The sequence below is a fragment of the Cryptomeria japonica genome, chromosome 2 (genome assembly GCF_030272615.1).
Source record: "Cryptomeria japonica chromosome 2, Sugi_1.0, whole genome shotgun sequence".
Classification (NCBI taxonomy): Eukaryota; Viridiplantae; Streptophyta; class Pinopsida; order Cupressales; family Cupressaceae; genus Cryptomeria; species Cryptomeria japonica.
In genome coordinates, this window is record NC_081406.1 from 327,143,761 (window position 1) to 327,170,168 (window position 26,408).

Below are 26,408 nucleotides of genomic sequence, written 5' to 3' on the forward strand. Positions count from 1 at the left end.
GAACCCACGGGCCTTGGTTCTCCTAGGTCCTCTCGGGTCCTGCCTAGGTGGCTGGGTTAAGGACCCACAGAGAACCCAACCACCTAGGCAGGACCTGGGAGGAACCTAGGGAGAACCCGGGGAGAACTAGGACCGGGCAAGAACTAGGACTCGGACCCAACCCATTTCGCCAAGAACCGGTATCTTAGAATTTAAGCAATTTTTTAAGTTGTTGAGTTTTCACCGAGTTTTTTTTGGGCCTTGGCAAGTTTTTGATTTTGGCGAGTAGTTCAAGTATGGTATATATATATTGCTGTATTGGCATACGTGTACCCACACATGTACCCGAATCGACAATTTAGTTAAAAACATAACACCAAAAATGTGCAAAAGGCACTAAAAAATGTGACATGATTTTTTAATTACATTTACTCTCTAATCGATGGATGGATGTGTTTGGACTTATGGGCATTATTGTGAGATTTAGGGTTGTGTTAAGATTGTTTACAATGTGTAGGGCCTGCATTTGGATTTTCACAGTTTTGCATTTATTTCTACGAGTTGAAGATATTTCTGAAGTCCTATTTAAGCATAGTTTCCTATTTGGATATTTCTTTGAATGTAATATTTCTAAACCGTTGTTTAATACGTCCCGCAATACTAATAAAATATTTGTGTGCTACTTCTAAAAGCATAGTTCCTAATTTATAAGAGATAACAATAGTTGCAAAGATACACATTAATAAACTTTATAACTACATCTTCTTAATAGCATTATTAAACTATGCTTTATACTATTTCCCCACTTTATTGTTGGTTATCATTTAAGATTTTGTAATTTATACCGAATTAAAATTTGAACTTTTTTTGGATCTATGATGTGTATTGAACTTTTACTTTGATCTATAAATAAAAGAAATCAGTAATATGTTCTATACATTCAATAATATTTGATATGTTTGTCAAGTTATTGGTGAATTTTTGTTGAGGCTTGCGTTTTCAAAATATTCGGATCAGCAAAGTAATTGGCATGTGTAAGCTTTTTATCTATGGTCTTATTAACATTTTGGAAATCAAGAACAAGGAAGAACCTATGAAATGCTGCCTTGAATCCTTCATTGTCTTAAAAATATCTATATGGTGCAACCTTCATTGACATAGAAAAGATCTCAACACTATAATATTATTGGTTTAATCCTAAGTTACCGAATTCGGCACCCAGAGCCCTGGGTGTTAAGTTTATAGCCTCAGACGAAAGAGAAAATCGTACAGTAACGATCGTACTGATTGCATATTTGTTACGATCTTACTGATTGCGTATTAGTTAGCAGACTCAACTAACAATACTTAGACATAAACAAACATTCGAATTACACCTAAGTTGTTGACGCCGATGTTGGGTAGGATTGTGACTCCACACAGGGGTCACGACCCTATGTGGAACCACGATGGTTCCACATAGGATCGTGACTCCTTGTGGAGGCACGATCCAATATGTGAATGATATATAGATGCCAAACATGTTCCCTGCAGAGGTTAAGAAAAGATAACAGAGCATAGGCGACCAGTATATGGATAAATACGAAACTCCATATTGACATTGCCAAAGGTTCATTTTATTACAGTAAATCACTGCAGAGATCAGTCACAGATATATGTAATTTGCAAACCAACAGAGGCAATTCGATAGAAGAATAAAATCGAATTAACAACATACAGAGATCAGAGAACTGATTAATAAAACTATTCTAATAGTCTGTTTAACATTTACATGGTATCAGAGCCTAACTATTCAAATATCCGAACAGACCAAGGGAGAAGTTTACAATTAAACAAAGACTCATTAAAATGGCGCACACAATCAGATTCGAAGACAGACTTGAAGGAGCAGCAAATTTTGCATCTTGAAAAGTCAGAATTATGATCGTGCTAAAAGAGAACAAAGTAGACAAATTTATGAAAGAAGACAAACCTGAACTCGAGGCTGAACCAGAGAAATCTATATGGACTGAAGGAAATGATAAAGCAGTTAAAATAATTATCGACGCAGTTAGAGATCATATAATACCAATTATATCAAAACATGATAAAGCATATGAAATGTACAGAACCTTAGAGAAGACATATGAAATAAACAATACGAGCAAAACCCTAGCTCTAAAAAGACAATTAAACCACATAAGCATGAATAAAGGGGAATCAATGAATTCATATTTCATGAGAGTAGGTCTTCTAAGAGATCAACTACAAAAACTTGATTATCATGTTGAGAAAAGGGGACTATTAATGATTACTCTAGATGGATTGCCTGATTCTTGGGAATCATTCAAACAAGGCATAAATGCAAGAGATAATTATACAGAATTTGACCAACTAAGGGAAGACTGTCTTCTAGAAGAATCAAGGTAAATAAAAGGGGGCAATCATAAAACTAAAGATTAGGATCTTCACATTCTCAATACCGACTCTCATAAGAAAGGTAAGAAGAAAAACTTCAAGAAAAGAAAATTCCACCATGGGAAAAGTAAGAGAGACATGTCGAAAATTCAATGTCACAGATGTGATTAGTACGGACACATGTCATTCAATTGCCCTAACAAAGTAAAACAACAAGCATCATTCACCAAAGTAGGGAGGAAGTCAGAAATTGAATCTGAGAAGTTTGTATTCTACTCGGCACTTTCAAGTCAAGCTTCAAACAAATCTACCACTTGGGTGATAGACAATGGATCGTCAAGGCATGTCACTGGATTCAGAGAATTACTAGACTCAATGTAAGAGGAATCTAATGAGGAGGTAACGATAGGAGATGATTCTGCACATCCGGTAAGAGGTGTCGGAACATGTACCATAAAATTAAAGTCTGGAATCTCAGTTCAACTCGTCGGAGTACTATTTGTACTAGGAATCAAAAGAAACCTAGTTTCTATTTCTGCGCTTGAAGATAATGGATACAGGGTCTCATTCATAGAAGGAAAGGTAATGGCATGGCCAAAATCATCCACCTTCAAAAGAGCACAAGTGATTGGTTACAGACAAGGTCATCTATATGAATTGTGTAATGAGCCAAATCAGACTTTATTTCACGAAGTCATAAATCAAACGAAAATTTGGCATAGAAGACTAGGGCACTTACACTTTCGCGCTCTACCTTCTATGGAGAAATTAGTCACAGGACTACCTAAATTAAATCAAATTCATTCAGGCACTTGTAAGGGATGTGCACTAGGGAAAAACATTAAAAGCTCATTTCCCTGCAGCTCTAGAAGGACTAAGGATGTTTTAGAACTAATTCACTCTGATTTATGTGGACCTATGTCTGAACCATCAATATGAGATTCATTATACTATGTAATATTTGTAGATGATTTCTCTAGGAAAACTTCGATTTATTTTCTTAGAAGTAAGGAATCTGAAGAGATACTTAGAAAATTTAAAGAATTCAAATCTATTACAGAAAACCATTCTAGTAGAAAAATCAAAACACTAAGGACTAACAATGGTAGGGAATACACTTCAGACTTATTTAAAGAATTCTTTATAGATGCTGGGTTTAAGAGGGAGTTCACAGTACCCTATAATCCTCAACAAAACAGGGTTGCAAAAAGAAAGAATAGAACAATAGTAGAAGCTACAAGGGCTATGTTATTTGATCAAAACTTAGAAATTGCAATTTGGGGGGAGGCTTCTAACACAGTTGTATATATTCAAAACAGATGTCCTCACTCTCATATCATTGACAAAACTCCTGAAGAAGTCTTTACTGGAACTAAACCTGATATTAGCCATCTCAAAATATTTGGATGTCCTGTCTATATTCATGTACCTAAGGAGAAAAGAACTAAACTAGGACCCGCTGGGCAGAAAGGGATTTTTGTAGGATATAGTGAAACTTCAAAAGCCTACCGAATATACATCCCTGGTCAAAGACAAATATAATTAAGCAAAGATGTCATATTTGAAGAAGATGTAGCTATTAACTAAACAAGAAGTTCCATTACACATGAGACTTCAACCAACTCCATAAATTTGGAGGAAGATTCTATTTCTGAAACTCAGAGGGAGCATCCTGAGGAAAACACATTGGGACAAAAGAACACTACTACTGAGAGCCCCAGGAAAAGACCACTATGGGCCATCAAAATAGTATAGGAAGCAGAAACCTATGCAGCACCAAGAGGAATAGTTAGGGAAAGCAAAATACCTTTAAGATTTTCTAGCTGTGACTCTAATGTTAGAAATCATAAATGCTGAACCCTTAAATGCAGAAGAAGCCCTTAAACAACAAGTATGGAAGAATGCCATGATAGAGGAATATCAATCTATCTTAAAAAATGATGTATGGAAAATTGTGCCTAGAACTAAAGAAAAATCAGTTGTATCCTCTAAATGGCTCTTTAAAATCAAGCATGCTGCTGATGGCAGTATAGAAAAACACAAGGCAAGATTTGTTGCTCGAGGCTTCTCACAGAAGGAGGGAATTGATTATGAAGAAACATTTGCACCTGTTGCTCGATACACTTCAGTCAGAACAATCCTAACTATTGCAGCATCTAAAAGATGGAAAGTTCATCAAATGGACGTAAAAACTGCATTTTTGAATGGGAAAATTGAAGAAGTATATCTAGAACAACCTGAAGGATTCGAGGTAAATAATGCAAAAACACATGTATGCAAGTTAGAAAAAGAACTGTATGGATTAAAACAGGCTCCCGGGGCATGGTACGAAAGAATTGACAGTTACTTATTGGGAATAGGTTTCTCTAAGAACATTGCTGATCCAAATCTGTATTTTAAGACAGTCAAAGGTGAAATGCTGATATTGATACTAGATGACTAATTAATTATAGGAGAAGATCATCTCATTACAAAATGCAAACAAGAACTAGCTTCAAAATTTGAGATGAAGGATTTAGGATTACTCCATTACTTTCTTGGATTAGAAGTATGGCAAAGACCAGATGGTATTTATCTAAATCAAGGTAAATACACTATTGACATTCTAAAGAGATTTGGAATGTTGAATTGTAAGTCAATGTCATCCCCCTATGGAAACAAATCTTCATAAACTAAAAGAAGCAGTAGTAGACTCCAAGTTTGCAGATTCAACATTATACATACAGATTATTGGATCACTGATGTACCTTGTCAATACTAGACCGGATATATGTTATGCAGTGAATGCACTCAGTCAACACATGGTTGAGCCCAAAGAAATACATTTAGTAGCAGTAAAACATATATTGAGATACCTTCAAGGTACTCTGGATTATGGACTTCACTATGAACACACTGAATTGAACCTACATGGATTCTCTGATTCAGATTGGGCTAGAAGCGCAACAGACAGGAAGAGTACTTCTGGATTATGTTTCAGTTTGGGATCAGCTATGATATCTTGGATATGCAGAAAACAATCTTCTGTAGCCCAGAGTTCTACAAAAGCTGAATATATAGCTGCAGCCATGGTAGCAAAAGAAGCAGTATGGTTGAGGAAACTAATAGTAGGATTATTTGGTGAAAGCCTAAAATCTACAATCATTCATTGTGACAACCAAAGCTGCATTAAACTTTCAGTCAATCTAGTTTTCCATGATAGATCCAAACACATTGAGATTCCATATCACTATGTAAGAGACATGACAGAAAGAAAGGTAATAAAGTTGGAATATATCAATACAGGAGATCAGACAGCTGATATTCACACCAAACCTCTAGCAAGAGTGAAAATTGATCACTTCAGGAGGCTTCTTGGTATGGTTAAAATATAATTATTGATATATATAAAGATGTTTAATTATGTAAACTTCTTGTTCATATAAATGAGTATATGAAATTTATAATCTTTACTATGTACATTACTAAAGGATGATGATTCTCTAGTTAATGAACACTTGTATTTAAACATTGTAAGGTGACGATCTTACAAATGTTTGGAAGATCATATAAACTGAAAATCATACAATTTGAATATCAGTAATATGATAAGTTATGGTAGACATTATGTAAGTTTTTTAATGTCAGTGCACATACCATAACATGGATATCAAAGTGAGTATATCCTTAGTATCACATGTTGATACTTCACACCTAGGTGATGAGATTCTCATGAGATTAGTGTTGAGCTCAGTTAAAGTGATGTATTAGGCCTATTCTTCTGAGACTAAGAGGGAGTGTTAAGTTTATAGTCTCAGACGAAAGAGAAAATCGCACAGTAACGATCGTACTGATTGCATATTTGTTACGATCTCACTGATTGTGTATTAGTTAGCAGACTTAACTAACAATACTTAGACATAAACAAACATTCGAATTACACCTAAGTTGTTGATGCCGATGTTGGGTAGGATCGTGACTCCACACAGGGGTCACGACCCTATGTGGAACCACGATGGTTCCACATAGGATCGTGACTCCCTGTGGAGGCACGATCCAATATGTGAACGATATATAGATGCCAAACATGTTCCTTGGAGAGGTTAAGAAAAGATAACAGAGCATAGGCGACCAGTATATGGATAAATATGAAACTCCATACTGACATTGCCAAAGGTTCATTTTATTACATACAGTAATAAAATCACTGCAAAGATCAGTCACAGATATATGTACTTTGCAAACCAACAGAGGCAATTTGATAGAAGAATAAAATCGAATTAACGACATACAGAGATCAGAGAACTGATTAATAAAACTATTCTAACAGTTTGTTTAACATTTACATTGGGTGCTAGTGCGGGTTCGACCTGGTCCAGGGTACGGTCTTGTTGCGGGGATGGGTTCGTTGCTGTAGACAAAACATAATTTTTTTTCACCTATTCGCTGGATTTTAAATTCCACGAACTGACTTGTCTCCTTTGACTATTCCTTTTCGTTTCTGTTGGTGGTTATTGGAGTAGCTACTTCGATTTTTAGGGCTTCTGTATTGCCATTGCTATATTTTCGTGCTTGGTTAAAAATTATTAGTTTGATTTGGTTCCATTCAATCCGTGTGGAGACTGCTTGGGCTCAGTTGTGAACAAGAGCACTGGTCCCTTTCGAATGCAATAATAGAAAGGTTGCTCGATAAAAAATTGAGAGAATGATGCTGCCGAAAAAAACCGCGGAACCACCAGAGCTTATAATAATATAATATACTATTATTATATAATAATATTGTACATTGTTTATGTACTAACAAACCCAAACCCCTTTTCAAAAATTTGCCGTACCGGCATACCAGTTCTTCGAACTTGAACGGGTGCCCGAATCCGAACCGGCAACTTAGGTGTTAATGCAAGAGCAAGAAGATGTATGTGGTGGCAATTGTGTTCCATCTTGCTTCAATAATTTTGTGGATTTGTTGGAAGAAAATATCTTCAAGATCTTGCTCTTTCTCAATTATGATGATATTTATCTTCTCAATTATTGAATCAACTTCTAAACAAGACTTCTCCATATTAGTATAATTGATTATATTGACAATGAACTCAGTAAAATTAAGAGGATATTTGACATAAGCTTACGCAATGCCATTTAGGATGATCCATTTGATACATGTTTCCTTCTTAGTGCTTGATTGCCTTCACAATGGTAGAAAATGCTCTTGAATCTTCACACGTCATTTCAAGACAATTGCTGAAAAAAAAAGCAAAGAAGAAAATGCAATTAAGTTTAACAAAGATTACTAAAGTAAAATATAAATATTAAAATTTTATAATGTTTCACTAACCTTTAGCATCTCAAATTTCAAGAATGATCTAAATATGCATGTGATGGTTATTTGAATTTCTTGGTTTGCAACGTACACTTTTTGATACAATCAATTTTTGTGCCAATCTTTTGTAGCATAAGATTGAGGCAATGGAAAGCACAAGGTGTCTAAAATACATGCAAATAGTGCTCTCAACAACTAAACTAGTTGCTCTACAATTTTTGGCATTGTTTGTTATTACTTGAATAGTGTTTTGTGGCCCCATTTTTTCAATCGCTTTTTAGGATGTTGACAACAAATGCACCATCCTTCACATCCCCCTCACAATTCATCGCTCTCAAACTTATTATGCCTTTATGGAACATTGTGATGACATTGATCAATAGCTGATTTTTTGCAATATGGTGAGTGAACAACATTGACAACCAACCCATTTGTATAGATACATCTTGCAATGTTGACCAATAATCTCTCGAGAGTAGTTGTGAATTGCAATTTTAAATTATTATCTATTTGGTCTCTTAAGTGTAATGATCATGGCTTCTTTAGGGGTGGCAAAAAATGGGTGCCTCTCCACCACAATTTTAGGTTTAGTTGGTGTAGGAGGAGGCTTTATTCCTCAAGATCCTTTTTATGCTAAAGGATGACATGATCTATGACTACCACTTCATTTACTTTCTTCCTCTCCACGATAAATTCTATCACTTGCTTTGGTGGAAGTAATAAACCATTGTCTATTTGGCAAGCATTGATGCCTTGTCCACAAATGCCAATTAAATTGGCTTTCATGGAACTATATGAGTTTGAATACTTCATACATCCATTGCAAATCTAAAAATAACCCCCACCACCAAGAATTGGTTGTACCATTCCAACATATATCCAAAGGAGACAATTTGGGTTTGCTTTGAAGTGGGTTTGGCCCACTAAGCTAAAGCTGGCTGCCATTGTAATTCTTTGAGCAATAAGTCTAATGAATAACACATTTGTATCTCTCTCTCTCTCTCTTTATATATATATATATAAAAACCTATACTACTAGGTCCTTCCCTTGAAGGCCCAATCCAGGTGTGGGTGTGGTGTTGGTTTGGCCACGAGTTCACCCAAGGTACATAGGCGATACCCCTGGCGAACCCAGGACGTACTCGGGAGTACCCATGGTTTGGGCGACCAAATAAAAAGGGTTGCCAAAGGATCTAATATTAGCTTATTAAAGAACAAGAGGACCCGGCATGGGAAGTAACAAATCAAATGGTCCTGCACATACCATTGCAAGAAAAGCTCACAAAAACCTCCTAGTGACATCACACAACCAATTGACCTAGATAAGGTCTTCAAAAATGAAATTAGAGTTCATAAATTATAGCATTGCTCATTGCATTTATGGTAATAAGATTCTTTTCAACATTGTTGGATCACATGATTGGTGAGATATGGTGAATACCCTTTGCAATACACCTCTGATTATGTTAGTCCTGAGAATGAAAAGGTGTGAACCACCTTATTGGCGAAGGAGAAGGCTTTAGTAGAGACATCATTGAGAGTGATCAAGGATACATGGTTCGAAATAGCTGTGTCCATCATTTTGGATGGATTGCAAGATTGCAAAAATAGATAATTGATCAATGTTATAGCAGTGTCCCATAAAGGGATGATGTTTTTATAGGTAGTGGATTGTGAGGGGCATGTAAAAGTGGCAAGTTTTATTGCCAATATCCTCATAGAATCCATTAACATGATGGGTCTTGAAATTGTTGTCCAAGTCATCATGGAGAACACTTAAAGTTTTAGGGCAGTTGGGTCTAGAGTGGAGGCGACAAATAGTCGCCTTATTTGGACACCATGTGCAATCCACTCACTCAATTTAATATTGCAAAAGATTGGCACACAAATTGAATGGGTCAAACAAGTGTACACATAGGTTGAGGAGATTCAAATATTTGTGACTAATCATCACATGTCACAAGCCATATTTAAGACCTTCTCCAAGTTGGAGTTGTTCAAGGTAATTTAAATTCTATTTTTTATTGTTGATATGTGACGTGTATATTAATGTTAAGTTGCCGAAACATGATTTGCACCTCACACAATCGTATTTGGTGAAGGTGCAAGTGAGTTCTGTGGTCATCAATAGCTTGTGGAATATATGGGGGCAATTAAGCACAGAATGAGGCCAAAAAGTAAAAGTAGTGATCCTTCATAATGAATGGTGGGCTCGTGTGGAATATGTTTTGAATTTCATTGAGCCCATCATGTACATGATTAGGTATGTTGATACTGATCACCCATGTTTTGGTGAAATTTATGATGGCATGGACTCCTTGGTGGAAAAACTAAGAGCAATAATAGAGGCGAAGGAACATGACTCAACATAAACATTTTTTCAAAATTGTGCAAAAAATTATTGTTGATTGTTGGAACAAGATGACCAGCCCCTTACATCTCTTAGCATGTGCTTTGTTGCCAAAATACTATAGGAAAGAGGTACTTTCATTGTCTAGGAGGGTGGCACCATATAGAGATGAGGAGGTTGCTGCTGGCTATAAGGCTGTACTTAGAAAGATATATATAGATGAGGAAATCCACATTATTGCCTTGAGCGACTTTGGCCAATTCATATCTTCAAAAAGTCATGATTTTTCCCCTTTTCATGAGAAATATAGGATAAGTCTTTGCATTTTTTATTTTTATCATTTTTATTCAATGCTATCATGCTATATATAATATTAAAATATTTTTGTTTTATAGATTTATGTTTTAACTTTTAAGTTTTGATTCTTGAATTATAAAATTAAATACTAAATGTTTTATGCAAACTCAATAGGTTGCAAGTTCATCTTCAGTAGAGCATAATTGGAGTACATACTCCATTCACTCGGTCAAGCAGAATTGTTTGGATGCAAAAAAAGTAGAGGATTTGGTTTACATACACACTAACCTTTGTCTCTTGTCACATAAGAAATCTGAATACAATGAGGGTGTGACATAATTGGAATCTAGCCCCTAATTGTGCTGATTTAGATGCTATAGTCGCACAACTTGCCCAAGTCTCTATATATGAAGCAACTTCTGCACTTGACATAGCTAGTGGGAGTGGCAATCCAATGGATTGTGGTTCAAATGAAGTTGAACCAGATGTTCACCTTGATGCTTTTGATGAAGTAGTATATGAATAACTAACATTCACATGAGATCTAACTATTTTGAGTACAAATAGTACACAAGATATATATGTGGAAACCCTTACAGGATAAAACCATAGCAACATAGCTTCTTTATATTCAAGAAACTCTTTTACAAATTCATAGGTATCAACCCACTAGAGGCACGAACCCCTAATTCTGTTAGAGGCACCAACTCCTCATTCAAATTATGATCACAAGAGTTAAATGTCATGCCCCGCCATGAGGCCTAGAGGACAAAACAAAATAGACAATGAAAAAGTGAATAATTTTTTTTATAAAGATTACATTACTCATGTATAAAGATACATACATCAAGATGAATAATGATACACATTTAGAAACTAGCAACCGTCTTGAAGGCCCCTTAACGATTCAACTCAAGGTTAAACATCATCCAAAAACCCAACAAAGAACTGCTATACCAATTATAACATTGTTCATTTACAGGTACAAGATACTTATTACATTGCTTGAGAATATACATATGAAAATCAAGTACATTACAATGGATCCTCAAGATACAAATCTCCAAGATTCCCATGATGGGATGAATACATGAATCGGGTACAATAATAACAGTCTTCAATCTTCTCACGAGCCTCCTCGATCATGAAGCAAGAGAAGCCAAACCCAATGGGTGCGAATATCACTCCACCCAACCATGTGGAACCATAAGATCCACCCCCCCGTGCTAGGAGGTATCAGCCAAACCCTCAAGGCGGAAGCAAAACATACATGGGTACTATCATGAATCACAAAAGAATCAACGAAGCTATACTCACAAGAGACTTACAAAAGATTCCACAAAACAAAAAACATGAGGCTCACAAAAGAATCAACAAGAAAGATTACACATGAGGCTCACAACAGTAATTATCATAGGAGACTTGAACGTTAAACCACCAACTTCCAGAGGCTCAAAACAATCCACAAGAGAAAACATAACATAAGTTACCACTAGGCAGCAATAGGGAAGAGTGTCATCACTAGGTTGTCATGAGTTACCCTGGTAGGTCTTCACTAGGTCCCGACCCCCATCCTGGGTTACCCTAGTGACTTCTTCTGACCCCCGGCCCCCATACATACACTAGTGGACCACACCAACCTTTCATGGAGACAAGATTGGTGGAAGCCATTTTAGGCCCTTCTCTACTTACCCGAAACCTATATGAGCATTTGCGGGCTAAAGAGGCGATAGAGAATTATCTTTATTAATGTGAACTAACTACCCACCCAAGTTCATTAATTAGGTTATCACTTGATTACAAACTCTCATTGAGTTACCCTGGCGACCACTTTGGGTCCCAACCCCCAATGAAAGTCACTCCCCCTTGACTTGCTTCTAGGAATCCAAAATAAATCACAAGGCCATGACACCAAAAACATAAGGTGACAAGGTTCCAACCTTAGCAAGGCTTAGCTCACTTGCTAGAAAATGATAACTATCCAGTTGGTTCAAAGCAACAAGGAACAAAGAACCCATGCAAGACACTAATCTCATAACATTCAGAGACAACGAGAAACATGCACAAAAGGGACTCTAACACTATCCTTGCCTCTGGAGTAAAAAAGGCATTTAAACATCAAAACCAAGAAACCCACAAAATAGACAAAAATCAAGCGATACAAGGTCTCATGAATGCAAACATAAAAGAATGCAATCATAATTAAGATACCAAGAGAACTTAATCTTTTCTAAACAATAATTAATTCAAGTCATTATTAATTTCAATAACCCAAATTATAAACCATCATAACTCATTTCATTCCTATTAATAGCACAATAAACTAACAATCCTATTATTCAAACATTTAAAATAACATCATACTCTATTACCATTTGCTATCATGATTAGATCAATAACAAATTTTAAAGAAAGGGTTTTAGAGCTCAACTATAAGTATACATATTTTTGTCCTAACTACAACTTTTTACCCATTTTACTATCTTAATCAAACTTAACTATATTTATTCCAAAATGAATCTATTGTGCCAAAACACTACATTTTCCAAATTATAAGCATATAAAAATATTTATCAAATCATTTGGCAAATTAATGTATACATAAGTATTAACATTTTCAAAATAATAAATAGATCTGAATTATATATATATATATATATATATATATATATATATATATATATATATATATATAATTAAACACTAAATAATAATATTAACAATCTTATACAATAACAAAATTTATCTATTTAAAATTTTTTAAAACTGCACATTACAACTGAGAGGGGTGGGAAAAGTCACCAACATGGACTCTCCCCCCCCGGTGGTGGTAGAGAACCCACCACCGTGGGAGAGCCCTGGTGGAAGGCTCCCCACCGCCGTGGGTATGCCCATGGGAGATGGGGCTCCCCATCACCGTGGGTGCCCACGACACCCCACAAGAAAAACCCGATCACCAGAACTAGTTTGCAGGAAATAAATTTTCACAGAGATTAAACACAATTTAAATTTGTATTATATATATATAAGATCAACACAGAGCATACAAGATTCAGATATCTTCTCAGGTATTAACCTAATGAAATCATAATGCCCAAAAAATTGATTTAATTAAATTCGAACAAACCCCTAGATTTTCGAAAGGAATTAAAATAAGAACAATTTAGATCTTGCAAAATAAGAGACCCAAAATATATCTTTTCCAAAAAACAATTTTAGTTTGGGAATTCAAATTCAAGAATCTAACAAGAAACAAATTTCTCAAAATCAAACTATTCCTACTCATTTCCTCAATTTGGTAAAACAACACATTGAATTTTTTTTTTAATTCAAACCAACAAGAAATTATAGCATGCAAAAGAGGAAAAAGAATCAAGAACCTTATGTGTATCTGGAAAACAACACAGCAAAGGAAGCAACAATTTCCCAAGAGATCCACGACAACACACGCAATTCCAAAAAACTTCACAAATCTACAAATTCCTTCAATAACCCCAGCGATCTCGAGCGAGAAATTCCAATATTTTCCCAATTCTTCTTTCAAGAGCAGATTGTTTTCCCAATTTTTTATGAAAATCCCCACAACTAGAAAAATGTATTTGTAGAGCGAATTCTCGGGAAGACTCCCCCCCTTTACCAAAAAGCCATCCCCCATAATAATAACTCTTTTTTTTTTTCAAAAATGTAACTCCCACAATTATCGACATGCAAAGAATCTAATTAATTAATAGAAAAATTGATTTACTTATGTATCTCCCACATGCTCATGCAAATAATTTAATTCTAAGAACGATAAAATGATAATTATATTATTTAAAGAATTGTCTCATGAAAATGATAAAATTTATTCCAATATAATCTTCTTTTAAATAACCGAATAAATAGTCAAAAGTCTAATAAACATAATCTTTTTTTTCAAATATTAAAGCAACTTAAATCTATGAACCCCATAATTTATTAATACAACGTTATAAAATTTTACTTTAATTTATTAATTTAATTACTCTCTAAATAAACTGTTGAAGAATAGCATCGGTCAGTAATCTGATCTGACTGTGTCAACTAAGTTGTCTAATTGGCCTAATTGGACTTAGACAACTTAGTTTACAAATTAATTATATCTTGTTATGATAAAATAATAATTATATATAATTCGATTTATGAAATGATTAATATATATAAATCGATTAGTATATGAATTGATTAATATATTGTTAATGTCAGTTCAATCCTATATTCAGTTGTATATGAATCGATTCTATGAAGCAATTAATATCAGTTATATTCTGTATTAATCTGTATTAACTAACTTGCATTTAGACGTGTTAATGTCAAACCGATCTTAGGGAAAGACGTGTTGGCTGGATTAGATCTCATGCTACTTATATCAGTTCGATCTCTCCCTCCATCAAAAAAAAAAAAAAAAGATCGATAAGTGCAGAAGATAGATGTATAAGATTCAGTCCCACACTCTACATATTAGAATTGTCCAGCACCAACAACAGATCGTGTCCTCTGTTCTGCAGATTCTCTATCATCTCCCAGTCTGCTTTACACAATCATCAATCAGATTGAATTCCTCTTTTTGTGCCGTGATTCCTTTGTTTACCTGCAGATCATCATTAGGGCAGATTGAACTCCTAGTTTGAACTGTATAAGTACTATCCTAAGAGGTGAAACTTGTTCATTGGCAAATAATTTTGTAATTATAATATGATCATCAAAATTTAACGTAAACAATTAGATATTATTATTAATTCCTCCACAAGAAATTTTAGTAGTTAAATACTTAAATTATCTAACTCAACAATTTTAATTTAACAAAACATTGCAATGATTTTCCATTCATTAATCTATCTAAAGAATTAATATTAATTTTCTTCTCAACACATTAACCACACAACAGTACCTTGGAATGAGAAAATGTGAAACACGAAGACAACTAGACAGGACTGTACAACCACAGACCAACAAAAAAAGGTCACTTGACATAGGTCTCGTTCTACAGGAACAATGGTACAATGGGGTTTGACTGATACCTCCCTTTTTCTCTTTTACTATTGGGTAGTAGAGCATGCTTAGACTTGAAGATTCAGGTGGAGTCGATGCTCGGTACCTGCAGTTGCATAAACATATTGTCGAACATGTACATATAAACCACATAGTATCATACCGTGAATAGGGAATTGAAGCAATGTAGCTTGCCCATGAAGAGCAGTGCGACGCTTTTCCCTTTCACCCAAGCACATCAAGCATAGAAGTAGTATACATCATTTGGTATGCAACGATAAGCGCAAGAACTCATAAGTAACCCATCACAATTGTCTAACTACTGAACATGAATAACATCTAATAAGGACATCATTAACAACATCATATCAATCCATCATAGACATCGACAAATAAATCATCATTCACAATCATATAACAACATCATGAATCGCAATGAATCATAAAGCACAAAGTATGAATATCACATAAGAATCCAAAAGTCATAGTCAAACATCACAACCAAAACCAAAATCGACCAACACCAAAAAGGGTCGAACCACACATAACTCCAACCACAAGGTCTGACAAGCCAAAAGAGAGAGGGCACCACATTACAACTCCCTTATCAAACTGAAAAACCTCTCACACAAGTCTGCTATAGGCCTGATTAATACAGATGCAAAGGCATATGGATTTCAAAGAATCGATCTATTAACAGAATGAGCAAGACGCTCATAAATAATACAAGGATATTTACAAGAATAGCAAGTTTCTAATAAGAAACTGCTGAGAAGATCGAAGACGATCTAACTAAAATAGAATATACACTATTGAGCATTAATACTAAAATTAACATTATTTTAATATTCTATTACCCTCCCTTAATGCTCAATCTATTAACTACACCTATAGACCCCCTGAATTTTACAAATTTATCAGGACCAAGGGGCTTGGTGAAGATGTCTGCTGGCTGCTTCGAGGTAGGAACATACAGCAACTGGATGGATCCGTCTTCAACCAGCTGTCGAATATAGTGACAATGAGTTTCCACATGCTTGGTTCTTTCATGGAAGACTGGATTCTTGGCGAGTTTGAGCACTCCCTGATTATCACAGAATAAGGGAGTAGGACCTGCCTGGGAGACATGCATATCCGCAAGCATTCGTCGAAGCCAAACCGCCTCACAAGATGCCTTAACTGCTCCTCGATACTCTGCTTCTGTCGAGGAGAGAGCCACTGCCTGCTGCTTCTTACTAGTCCATGTGACAGCACCAGATCCCAAACTAAACACATACCCTGCTGTAGACTTACGGTCATCAACCTAACCTGCCCAGTCAGAATCTGTGTAACCACTGAGTAGAGGATCAGAACTCCGAGTGTACAGAAGTCCATTATCAGGAGTGCCACTCACATAATGCAGCACACGCTTCGCTGCTATCCAATGATCACCCTTGGGAGCTGTCATGAAGTGTGAAATGTAGCTCACTGCAAAACTGATGTCAGGTCTAGTGGCAGTAAGATAGATGAGGCTGCCCACTAGTTGCCTGAAGAGGGATTCATCCACAACTGGTGAAGATGACTGAGCTGAAAGTTTGAGCCCGGGTTCCATAGGAGTAGAGGCAGGTTTGCAATCCTGCATTTTGAACTTGTCCACAAGACTTCTGGCATACGTGGACTGAGAGAGAAAGATACTGTTCTCAGTCTGCCAGACTTCAACTCCTAAGCAGTAATGTAGAAGTTCCAAATCTGTCATATCAAAGGTGCGGCACAAATCCTGTTTGATCCCAGTGATCAAATGTGCTGAACTGCCAGTAATGATTAAGTCATCCACATAGACAACCACAAACAGAATATCATTATTAGTATGCTTGATATACAGGTTTGCATCAGATGGACTCCGCTGAAAATCATGATCTGTCAGGTACTTATCAATTTTCATGTACCAAGCCCGAGGAGCTTGTTTCAGACCATAGAGTGCTTTGACTAGCCTACAGACCTTCTGTTCTTGACCAACAACCTTGAATCCTGGGGGTTGCGTCATGTAGACTTCTTCCTGTAAGTCACCATTCAAAAAAGCACTCTTGACGTCCATCTGATGGACTTTCCAACTGAACTGGGCTGCCAAGGCAAGAACGAGCCGTATGGTACTCATTTTGGCTGTAGGAGGAAAAGTCTCCTCGTAGTCAATGCCTTCTTTCTGTGAGAACCCACGAGCAACAAGACGAGCCTTATACTTGTCTAGGGTTCCATCAGCTTTGTATTTTACTTTGTACACCCATTTGCAGCTAATGGGCTTCTTCCCTGAAGGAAGATCAGAAAGGGCCCAAGTGTGATTCTTCTGAAGACTCTGGAACTCGGCTTCCATAGTCTGTTCCCACTCAGGTATACCTTTAGCCTCTGAGTATGTCTGAGGCTCAAAAACACTGTGTATGTTAGCCATGAGAGCAAAATTGACTGTATGCTGCTGTTTGCTCTTATTACGGGAGGTTCTACCCTCAATGAGCTCAGTATCCCTGAGATCACCAATGGTCTTGGCCCACCATTTAGGCCGGAGAGTAGAAGTGCAAACATCTGGAGGAGCTGGAAGAGGCTCAGGATCAGGAGCAGGAGGAGGATTGTTCTCCGGAGGGAACTCAGGTAGTGCATCATCGAAAATAGATTTTGCATCATCCCTCCCATCAGGCGAACCTAATGGAATAAGAACACTGTGAGGCTGATCCTCAGAACTCTGCTCAGAAGAAGGGGATGGAAAGAATCCTTTGTCTTCATCAAATACAACATCATGACTGAAGATAAGACGTTCAGTGTCTATATCTATCAGTCTGTAGGCCTTATGGTGATCACTGTATCTTGTCATCATGAGTTTCTGACTTTTGGAATCCAACTTGGAGCGCTTAGCATCTGGAATCCAAACATAGGCAACAGAGCCAAAAACCTTCAGGTGGCTGATCTTAGGCTTCCGACTAGACCAAATCTCTTCTGGAGTCTTCCCCTTAACAGCCTGAGTAGGGGAACGGTTAAGAAGGTAGACAGCAGTAAACACTGCTTCAGCCCAATACTTATTCGGAACACTCCTGTGCTGTAACATAGAGTGAGCCATCTCAACAACCGTACGATTGCGACGCTCGACAACACTGTTTTGCTGAGGAGTGTAGGGTGTAGTCAATTGGCGTTTGATGCCATGGGTATCACAGAAGTTGGAGAATGCAGCAGAACAAAATTCCCCCCCGTTATCTGTCCTAAGAGTAATGATACTACGTCCAAACTCTTTTTCAACAAAGGACTTAAACTTCTGAAAGATACTAAATACATCTGATTTATGTTTAAGAAAGTACACCCACATCTTTCTACTAAAATCATCTACAATAAGCAAAAAATATTTGCAACCAGTAACAGAAGATGTATTCATAGGACCACAAATATCAGCATGAAGTAATTGAAGTACCTTAGATGCGCGCCAAGACTTTCCATGTGTGAATGAAGTCCGATGCTGTTTGCCAGCTTGACAGGCGCCACATACTCCAAGATGCTGAGTCTGAATATCAGGTAACCCTGAAACAAGTCCCTCCCGAGATAGCTGAGAGAGATACTAAATGTTGAGATGTCCATATCTCTGATGCCACAAAGTGCTGAGAGGAGAAACACGAGCTGCTAGAGCCACTTTAGGAGAATCACCAGTGTCAAGAAGCCTATATAGGCCATGATCCTCTAGACCAACAGCAACAGTAAGACGAGTCTCTCAATCAATGATGGAACACTTGTGAGCACTAAACACCACATCTAGCTGAGGAGAATTCCTCATAATCTGGTTGACAGAGAGCAAATTAAGTTCCATTCCAGGAACATAGTACACATTCAGAAAAAGGAGAGTCCTGCCACCAGACTGTATCTAAACAGTGCCTCTGCCAACAACTGTATACTCCTCACCTCCGCCAAATACAACGGAATCACTGAAAGGTGAGAAGTTTGTAAACCAGTCACGCCATTGAGAAAAGTGACGTGATGCACCAGAGTCGATGTACCAAGCAGAAGACCTGGCATGATCTGAAGACCTCTTAGCCATAAAGGCATAAAAGGCAGACTCCTTCTGCTTGGAATGTTCAACAACATGCGCCTTCTGGTGTGACCCTCCCTGCTTCTTTTTTTCAGAAGCGAGCCTCTGACGGCAATCTTTCTTCATATGGCCGTACTTGTGACAGTAATTGCACTGCACATTCTTCTTCTTAGCTCCATCCTGTGTCTGAGAAGAGCCTTTCTGCTGAGAAGACTGAGAGGACTGAAATTTGCCTTTATCCTTGTGAAAGGATTGGGCTGTGAAAGCATTTTCCGAGGAGGCTGATGTAGTACCACTACCAAATTGTTGTTTCCAGCGATCCTGCTGTAGAAGTTTGGTGCACAATTCTGAAAACTTCAGATCAACATTAGTGGAAGTAATATTGAGGGTCTCAATGAAGTGTTCATACGATTTCGGAAGACTTTTCAGAGTGATTACTACCATGTCTTCTTCCTCCATAGTCCGACCAATAGCTTCGAGCTGATCTCGAATGTCCTTAATCCTTGTGAGGTGTTCCTCTAAGGACATACGTTCGTCCATCATAATGGAGAACAGCTGATTCTTTAGAAAGAATGCTCGGCCCTTGTCGGATGTCTCATGCAATTCCTTCAGATGCTTCCAGATGTCAGAAGCTGTCTTGTCGAAAGGAATCTGCGGTAACTGATCATCAGTCACTGAGAGTTTGAGAAGCATAACTGCCTTCCGATTGCGTTCATCAAACTTATCTTGATCTACACCAGTTGTACCAGGACTGAGCTCTTTTCCCAAAACAAGCTGGTCAAGATGCTTATATTCAAAAATGGTCAACATACGCTGTTTCCAGATGTTGTAATTGTTGCCATTAAAGCGTTGACTGCCTTCTAACATCAGGTTGGTTAAAGAAGCCATTTGCACGTTTCCCAAAAAAATTCCCGGTTGACCCAGAAAAATCCAAAGACAACCCACAAATTCGTGTGAAAAACCCAGAAGGAATCTGATGTCAGAATCTGGATCCGCGGTCTCGAAAATCGAGGCACGAAAATCGAGACACCCAGAAAAAACGACAAACTACCCAGATTGGTGTTCGAAAAACCCACCAAGAATCTGCAAGAAAAATTGATTTTCGATAAAAAACTGGAAGGTTAACACCTTAATCGAAAATTGCAGAAGGTCGTGGGAGCCATGGATTTCACAGAAAATAAATGGCGTCGCCGAAGGTGCAGGTCGCGCGTTGTAGAGGGTTGCAGGTCGCACGGAGGTGGCGGACAGGCGAAGCACCACGACGACGCTGCAGATCGCGCACCAGCACGAACATCGCTGAACACAGGTTGCGACGGCTCTCCAGGTCGCGCACCAACACGACCACCGCCGAACACAGGTCGCGAAAAACAAAACGCGACTGTACAAACCCAAGATATTTCACAGGAGCTAGGCAACCGAAAAATCCTAGATGGATTTTTTGAAAAAACCAGAAATAATTTCGAAATTTCCACTAAGTGGAAACTAGAATTAAAAAATTTTCGAAAAAATTTCTCCTATAGCTCTGATACCATAGTACAGATGCAAAGGCATATGGATTTCAAAGAATCGATCTATTAACAGAATGAGTAAGACGCTCATAAATAATACAAGGATATTTACAAGAATAGCAAGTTTCTAATAAGAAACTGCTGAGAAGATCGAAGACGATCTAACTAAAATAGAATATACACTATTGAGCATTAATACTAAAATTAACATTATTTTAATATTCTATTACTGATCACTAATCTGCCACAATGCCTTCCTCAAATCTCTCACAAAATAAGCATGATAATCTCCTTTAGAGTCTGCTCCAATTCCTTCAAATCTGCTGTGAATTGTCCATAGGTTCGTTATAATACTCTCTTCATCATTTGTTGTAACGGAGTCTCCTTTATCACCTTTAAGTCTAATATAAATCAGATCAAAAGAATCTGCTCTTAATGCACAACATTTTTCTCTATATCCCAACACAACTCTCTTTCTGATTTGGATTTTATTTCTGCCTCAAGAGAGGCGATATCCTCAATAGACATTATTCTTCAATCGAATGAGTCATGTCCCTTTGCAAATACGTATGGTTATATGTGCCTTCTCCAAAGAAGGCAATCTCTGCAAACAAATTCGTAATGTTAAAGATTTCCTTTAGTTACCACAAGGTGGCGGATAGAGGAAGAGTCGGTTCATGATGATCTAATTTATTATTAATAGTTAATTGCACCCTTTGGAAATTGATGCCTTGACTTGTCTTAATCAATCGCTACTCTTCACAAAACGTTGACTTGTCTATTGATTAGTTAAAGTGACTAATCGTTTGATTGCTCCATTACTTTCTTTATCGCTGCCTTTCATTTATATCGGTTTGGAATTCTGAAGATGTAAGTTTGCAAATCTTAGAGTAATCCTTTGTCGACATTCTTCTATCTGCTGTAGCATTCATTTCTCTTCATTGCTCTTTGGTCTGTTTGCTGCCATAATACAGTCTGATCAACATCTCAACTCTGACATATACTCAACCATGAAGTCGCTTTATTAAAAACTTGGTCCTGTCTTTATATTATATCGGTCTTAGTTCTTCATATGAATCTCTTCTCTTAATAGTCGTTCCTTGATTGTTCTCACAAGTTCGCTGCAGTTATACACAGATATTTGTAGTTGTACTCTAAAACAGATTGCTGTCATGTGTTAGGTTAAAAATAATTGCTGTTGACTTTAATATTTACAAAGTCGTTATTCTTTATAAGTTTGCCACCCTTTAATCAAACAAATCAATGTTCTTTCCTTATCCACCCTGTCAAATAAGTCAAGACCAACTTTATATATAATGCTCGATTTCCTTTGATAAAATTATTGATAGTAATATCTTGATTCATAGTTTGAAGTTGCTACTTTAATAATGGTAATCAGCTGAAAGATCCCAATCCAATTCTAACCAAATTTGATCCAAACCAACTGTTTGTTTTTGTTGGTGTTGGAAATAAGCCACACCCAGACCGACAATGGACTGGTCCAAGAGGGGCTAGTAGCTTAGTGGTAGAGCACTCCAATAGTGTATGGAAGGTCCTAGGTTCGAGTCCTAGCTGGTCCATGTCTCAACATGGTATCAGAGCCAGGTCCAGGCTAGGAGCCCCAAGCACACGAGAGGTGTAGCTTAAGGGGAGGCGTTGGTGTTGGAAATAAGCAACACCCGGACCGACGATGGACTGGTCCAAGAGGGGCCAGTAGCTCAGTGGTAGAGCACTCCAGCAACGTATGGAAGGTCCTAGGTTTGAGTCCTAGCTGGTCCATGTCTCAACATGGTATCAGAGCCAGGTCCAGGCTAGGAGCCCCAAGCACACGATAGGTGTGGCTTAAGGGGGGTGTTGGTGTTGAAAATAAGCCACACCCGGACCGACGATGGACTGGTCCAAGAGGGGCTAGTAGCTCAGTGGTAGAGCACTCCAGCAGCGTATGGAAGGTCCTAGGTTCAAGTCCTAGGTGGTCCATGTTTCAACAGTTTTGCTGATAAAGTCTTTGGCCAACGTATATTAAGTGGGGGTTTGACTGATTTCTTTGTTTTGTTTGGGTTTTTTAGAGTTTTTGAACAATGCTTTGAATGCTAAGTGAAAGAAATAGCTGATACAATATAGAATAATGCATAACACATTAAGAAGGCAATTAAGATAACTTTCTTTCACTTAAAAAGACTGATGTAAATACCTTTAACTGAGCATAAAGGTTTGATACAAATTTCCAGCAGATAGAATATTAGAAATCAGCTCTAATATTAGCTACAATTCCAAATACACCCTAGGGTTTGTGTTGGATTTTGCCAAGATCAAGAAGTCATTGAAATGTACAAGATAGAGACATAATATGGGACAAGAATAAACTGTATTCTCATCAATAGAAAATGATCAACAACTTGTTGTTTCATACCATGTAGATGAGCCTGCTTATATAGGCAAGGCTAGGGATATGTATGAGCACACAAACATGACATGTGGCTCAATAAGAAACAAGGGTAGGTAGGAAATAGGTGTGGGTAGGTAGAAGAAATAATATAATATTCCACATGAGGTGGATCACCCACCGAAGGTGAAATTATCACTCCACAATAAGTGGATATGATAGTGTAATAACAAGATCAACACCATAAGAGGTGGAATTTCTCCTACACACACTATCCCAATGTGGCACAAACACCCAAGTGTCTCATATCCAAACTACTATGAAATGCATTATCCTAAGTAAACTTAAGTAAGTGTAATAATATCCATGATGAATAATTATTTACACCAACAGTTTGATACCCTTATTTCCGAAATGGAGCCGTTGGCTGAGAATAAGCTGCAAATGAGTGGTATTGACCTCTAGAAGGTCTGCCCTGCAATTAATTGAAGAAAATCTGATCTCAAATTGATAAATCTGCACTCAAAACCCCATTGAAGGCTGCCAACTGCACAATGAAGCTGGATACTGATGAAACCTGTCACTAGGAGATGAGTTTTCATCCAAATCTCCAAATTCTTCCAGAAGTTTGTGTTTCTGGAAGCTCCAAGCTACTGATCTGAAAATTGGAAGCATAAGAATGAATCCAAACGATAGGCAAAATGCCTTTTTATCAATTTTGGGGTTACTATTTGGCCTTAAAATCATAAAATATCCTTGAGGGTCTAATTTTTGATTGTGAACATGGCCTCCTTTTAAAAAACAACTTAAGTTACTAGGAGGAGGGGCACTTTTTACTATTCCTCGTATGTTTCTTTGTTACTATTCACATAAGCCCAACTTTAATATTTCAATTTTAATCATGGTTTCACCGCAAAACTCCAAACTGAAAGGCTCGTAAAGCTCCTTGCTGAGCTCCACAACCCTCGGTTGGGTCCCCGAAACCACTCTGCTGAGCTATGGGACCTTGATGATAGACCAATCCCTGCTCAACTGCTTGTCACCTAGGAAGGGGACATTACATCAGCTATCTTTCAAATATTAGATCAAGACTTATAATCGCTAAGTATTGGTTGTCTTGGTAAAGTCCTTGCCATAAAGGAAGTCAACAAAGTCATTGTCTTAATCACGTAAGTCACTGTTTTACTCTTAATTATATGATCAACTTCTCTTTGATAACTCCGTACCTTATCCAGTCTACTCTTCTCGTTTATGATTAGACTCTTTAGGCAAACTTGTAATCAATGTCTTCTTATATGTTTGTCACCTTTCTATTGATGACCTTCAACATTAAACTTAGACAATGAATTCCTTCCATAATAGCTTTGACATCAATGACAATCCTGTCCAACACATACATGTATATGTATGTATGTATGTATGTATGTGTATGTATATATGTATACTAAGTCACAAGGTTCGAGTTCAAGTTCATGTTCAACAACCATAAAATTCGGAAGATGTTTGGCAAGGGCAAAAAGTTCGAAATTTTTTTTCGTGATTGAATTGGCCTTATATAGATTTGATTTTTTTAAAATATAAATACTATATCTACAAAATTATCAAAATAGTTTAGCATGGAAAAATAGCTAACTTGCCGTAAATTGATACGAATTTTTTTTATTTTCCTCAAATGCAGTTACCAGTTTATATATATATATATATATATATATGTAAATAATATTAAAAATATATAAATAATATATTTTTAACAATATAAATATGTAATTTTATTTAAAGATATGTTTTAATAATAATATCATATCTACTAAGTACTATATATAAATAAAAATAATATGTAACATATAAAATAATATTATCTAAATATATTAAAACACAATGTAAATAAATAATATTAGTAACATATTAAAAAAAATAACAAAACTAATATAAACGGAACTACAAATCTAATTCGTTGAATAGATAAAACGTAGTTTGAAGTGAATCCATTTTTTCTCCAGGTACGACACTCTGTGAATCCGTTGTTCGATGCCATGGCACTCGGCACTCACGATTCCTTTGCTCGATAGACCATTTGGCGCCTTATCTTCTGATACCTTTGTCCGTGGGTAGTCCTTCCCGCCCGTATTTAAGATAAACAAATGTGATTTGCAGCAAAATAAAAAGCGGAAAAACCTTCTTCTCGCAGGGAACACAAAAACGCAGAAAAAATTCTAAAAACGATATTTTAAAAAACGATGCCACAATCCGTACGAATATTAGGCAAATTTCAACGACTTGTTTATGGTATTTTGAAGTTCGCCGAATTTGAAACCTCATGGCCGAAATTCGGCGAACCCTGTAACATAGTATGTATATATATATATATATGAAAATATGTATATGTATGTATATACCCGTACCTGAATCAGCTATTTAGTACATAACCTATCTCTTTTAATTTTTTCAAGCATATGCCACAAATTAATCATATAATGAAAACAAAACAAGAGAGATCTTTTGCAAAACAAAAATGTAGGAAAATAATAGCATCCTTTGCATCTTCCTCTATTATCTCCTTGGCAGCAATTGGGCTCTTGCTTGCACTTAGGAGTAGCAAAGCAACCATTTCGGAACCTTCACTAATCAATCTTCAACTCTATTTTTGCAATAGCAAGCATGACTGGAAGTTCAGCGAGAATAAATGATTTTTTATGTTTTGAATTCATAGTGAGGTAAAACTGGTTTGTTTTAGTCTTTCAAATGCTTCAAAAATCACCGTGTTAGCGATTTGTTTTGTTAATTATGTTCAAAGTCAGATGCCAAAAATGGTTAAAAACGTATTTGGTTTCTGAAAAAAATGTCCAGATTGTTCTTGGGTTTGCCTAGGTTCATCCAAGATGGACCCACATATGAAAAGGTGCTCCTGGGATTACTTCTTGGCCAGCCCAAACTGGATCGTGAACCAGTTGCAGATTGGACCTTGATTTGGGGCCCTTAAGCACAAAAATTAGTCACTTAAGTGTTTTTAAAATTTAAGATTATTGTAGTTTGTCTAAGCCAAAATTAGGTAATTCAATTTATTTGGATTTAACATTAAAATTCTAATTTTTTATATATTATCTCAATAGCTGTCCCCTCATTTGCCCCAAATTCCCCCAAAAAATTGC

At 36.8% G+C, this 26,408-nt stretch overlaps 1 protein-coding gene across 2 annotated transcripts in view; it reads left to right on the plus strand.

Moving 5' to 3' along the window:
• LOC131033858 (uncharacterized) overlaps positions 1-26,408 on the plus strand; it is a 204,288-nt gene that overhangs the window by 126,120 nt on the left and 51,760 nt on the right. The window lies entirely within an intron of this gene.